This window comes from Melanerpes formicivorus, unplaced genomic scaffold, assembly GCF_026170545.1.
Source record: "Melanerpes formicivorus ecotype bairdi unplaced genomic scaffold, bMelFor1.0.p_v2 SCAF_38, whole genome shotgun sequence".
Lineage (NCBI taxonomy): Eukaryota > Metazoa > Chordata > Aves > Piciformes > Picidae > Melanerpes > Melanerpes formicivorus.
In genome coordinates, this window is record NW_027142390.1 from 35,765 (window position 1) to 39,533 (window position 3,769).

General features: G+C 61.5%; 1 long non-coding RNA gene across 4 annotated transcripts; it reads right to left on the reverse strand.

Moving 5' to 3' along the window:
• Positions 1–467: 467 nt before the first annotated feature.
• LOC137450796 (uncharacterized) lies at positions 468–2,711 on the reverse strand. 4 transcript variants are annotated; one of them, XR_010989645.1, is made up of 4 exons: positions 2,397–2,711; positions 1,695–1,827; positions 1,425–1,592; positions 468–761 (listed from the first exon to the last, which is right to left on the reverse strand). It is a non-coding gene; the product is annotated as an uncharacterized lncRNA (long non-coding RNA). The 4 variants fall into 4 exon arrangements; XR_010989646.1 differs by lacking the exon at positions 1,695–1,827 and having other exon boundaries at positions 1,425–1,610; XR_010989643.1 differs by lacking the exon at positions 1,695–1,827 and having other exon boundaries at positions 1,425–1,614.
• Positions 2,712–3,769: the final 1,058 nt, after the last annotated feature.

The window sequence follows — 3,769 nt, forward strand, 5'->3', positions numbered from 1 at the left end:
GGGGGGGCATCTCCTCCGGGTGCGTGGGGAGCGACTCAGCTGGCCTCTCTTCAGAGGCCTTTCCATTCAAATTAAACAACTGAATATAAAACCAGTGGGGTCTCCTTTGTGTGTGTTGTGCGGTTTTAATTTGCCGCTCAGGGCCATTGGAAACCTTTTGGCGTACACGTTACTACTGCTCTGCAACCTCTGGAGGAACAGCATGGCTTTTCCTCCACTACAATACCTCACGCTAATACTTACGTTTTGTCATGGGTTTCCGTCCCCTCCGGGAACGTTCGGGCAAGCAGTCCGCCGGCAGCGTTTGGGAGAGGCTGCCCCCGCCCCTCACTCGCCCGCTCCTCGGCTGTGTCGTCGCTGCAGCGATTTGACCCTTACCTGGGAGCTCAGAGCTTGGATGGTGTCGAGGCTGAGAATCTCTCTCCTGCTCCCCCCCTCCTCCCTCCCAACAGAGGGGGGGAAAAAAAAAAGGAAAGGACCAAATCCAGCAAGAAATAATTTGGAGTCAGCTGGGAAGCAGAGAGTTTAGTAGAACACTCGCAAGCCCTCCACCCTGTCTTCAGAATGGGCGTTCACCCGCCACAAGCCACCCCTCCATTCCCCTCCCGCTCCCCTGTCACAGCCCTGTCATCCACTCTTGGCACGTGGTATTCGACTCCTCGAGGCGAGTCCCTGGTTATCCCGGCTCGTTCTCTCTCAGGGCAGTCTCTCTGGTGCTGGAACTGGGCAGGGATGTGGAGAAGAATCAGGAATCAGTCTGACTTTGAAAGGAAAAGAGGAAAAAAAAAAATCAGGAACAGTCCATTGCTGCAGGGACAGCAGGAACAAGTACAGGTGGGATGACCCAGGAGCTCTGTGGGTTGCTGTGCAGTGCGTATGTTGAGTCCTGGACGCCAGGCTGGTGTTAAGCCAGGAGGGAAAGAGGTTAGACCGACTTCTAACTATTCGCACAGTGACTATAATGCATTGATGTGTGTTGCCCCCTCTGAGTTCATCCTCTCTCAGCCGGAGTCACATTCTGCTGTGGGATACGCTGAATGTCCCCAGTTTCCAACATGCTCCGCTAGGTGTGACCAGGCCTCTTGGCAGCAGCCGCCCCTGGGGTTGGTTTGCCCGGCGCTGGCAAGCCCTCCGCCCTGTTTTTGCAATGGTCTGTAACCCCCCCACAATCGCCCACCCCCACGTGGCATCGCGGTAGGAAAGACAGAGACAGCTGAGGGGCTGCCCTGCTTCTGATAGCCCCGACCCACGGACGCCCTTCTTGGTAGGGTTTGCGCCTTCAGGACGCAGCTGAGTTTTTGCTGCGCCTCTCTGTGAGAGCTGTTGCGTGGCTCTGCGTCTCCGAGCGTGTTCCCTGTTCCCCAGGATTTACTACGCCCCCATTGCCTTGCAGTCGGTGCATTTCTCCCTGGCCATCAACCAACCTCTAATGCCTGTTGCTCTCTAATTAAATCTTTCGATGGTTTCAGCTTTCTGAGCCTGTGTTGGTACGACTCCTGCTCAGGGCACCGCGAGAGAGACAAACCCTCCTTCTCTCCTGTGGTTCCGGGAAGGGTCCTGGCACTCGCAGGCAGGCACCAACGGGGTAGCGACTGTGAAGTGACATCAGCCTTGCTTGGTCGACCAAGTGGAAAGCACAGAGTCAAACGGTAAGGAGTGGAGCAAAAAGCAAAGCTTAGCTCTCAGTTACTCACGTTGTAAAGCTGTGAGTAGGTTTCCCTGCACCCTAGAAAAACACTGCACAGGCATCTCATTTTTCTCTGGCATTCATTTAACTCCCAGAGCTGTGGGGGAGTTACTGGGAGACTTGGAAAGGCAGTGAGAGCACTAGGAAGGGAATTTGGAGTTACGGGGAGGAACACAAAGACGACAGGTGCCACGCTAGAAGAGCACTTACTGTTACCGGGAGAAGACCCCTCCTGACTCTTCCTGACTGCCCCGGCCCTCCCGCTCGCTCGCTCGCCCCGGCCCGCCCGCCCGCTCGCTCGCCCGCCCCGCTCGCTCGCCCCGGCCGGCCCGCCCGCCCGCCCGCCCCGGCCGGCCCGCCCGCCCGCCCCGGCCCGGCCCGCCCGCCCGCTCGCCCCGGCCCGCCCGCCCGCTCGCCCCGGCCCGCCCGCCCGCTCGCCCCGGCCCGCCCGCCCGCTCGCCCCGGCCCGCCCGCCCGCTCGCCCCGGCCCGCCCGCCCGCTCGCCCCGGCCCGCCCGCCCGCTCGCCCCGGCCCGCCCGCCCGCTCGCCCCGGCCCCAGCCCCGGCCGGTAGTGCGCGAGTCCCCTGCCCCGTCGCGGCTCCCAAACGGTCCCGGCTCGGCTCCGGGAACCCCCCTGCAAGCAAAGCCAGAGTGCGGTCCTGCAGCTGCCAGAGCAAAGCCCCGGAGAGCTGTGGAGGCAGGCACTCACCTAGCACGGAGCGAGCAGGAACCCGATAGCCCCGGCGGGCCAGTGAGCGCCGTTTTAAAGCCGCCAGCCCCGTGCGCGCGAACAACCCTCGCTGCGACGCATGCGCTGAACCCATGGCAACGATCGCGACGCTATCGCCCTGGCGGGACTGGAGCCTCGCTGCGGCGCAGGAGTTGTACCCATGTCAGCGATCGAGTCAGGCTCTCTCTCCCTTTTCCCTTCTCCCCCTAACAACTTTCCAGCATTTCAAGCGTTCAGCGCGGTTCGCTGCAGCGCTGAGCGCCCTCGGGGCGGCACGCGCCGCGGCACGGCGGCGGTGCCGCCCGTGACGCACGCGGGGGCGGCCCTGAGCACTGCCCTGGGCGTGGGCAGCAGCTCGGCCCGGCCCCGTTCGGGATGTTTTGGCATTTAAATCGAAACCCTACACCGCGCGCAGGTAAAAGCCTCTGTTTATGATGGGTACGGCCGCAGGCTGTGCTTATAGCTCAAGCCCCTGTGTGACTTCATTACGATTCTCACAGCCTTTAAAACAGAGAGGGGAGACGGGGGGTCGTTTCCAAAGTTTTGTGACACAGCAGTCGCTCCAACTCCTCCCTCTCCAGCTGGAGAGGGTCTGCTCCGCATCGCCTCTCACGGCACTGACGCTGTGAAATGTTCTGTGGTCCCCTCCGAGACTTGTCAGCGGTTTAGGGGGGTGCCCCCAGCCCTCACCTGCTCCTCTGCTGCAGCATCCCCCTGCCCCATGTCCGCCCAGAATCCCCCCGCTCCCTTTGATTCTCCCCCCAAAAGGCAGAATGTGAAGCAAACTGCCCGGCCAGCAGCTCGGTCCTTTCCTAGTCAGTTGTGTACACATCCCCTCTCCCCCCGAAGGGGAGCTCTGCTGCAGCAATGAAGGGGGGCAGGGAAGGGTCCCCCACAAACAGCTGCAGCTACTCCAGCCCCCGTGCTGCCGGCTGGTGGCTGCCCCACAGTGGGGAATGTGCCAGAGGTCGATGTCTCTCACACCCAGTTTGGGTTGGACCCCTGGGCAGCGATGCTCCACCCGAGGCCTCCATTGGAGGCCGCAGGCAGGTTCCTCGCTGCTGCCTTTGTGCCTCAGACGCAGCCGCCCTTGGATCCTCCTGAAGCCATGCGGCCTGCTGCGGTGCTCCGGTGCCCCACAGGCTACCCCGAAAGCTACTTCCTAGACTGACATGGAGCAGAAAGAGAGCAGAGTTTTCTCCTGCTAGGCACAGGAGACTCCCGTGTGGGAATGCATGCAGGGACCCCCCTGGTGCAGCAGGAATCATTTATTGGTGCAGCAGGAATCACTTACTGGTGCAGCAGGAATCATTTACTGGTGCAGCAGGAATCATTTATTGGTGCAGCAGGAA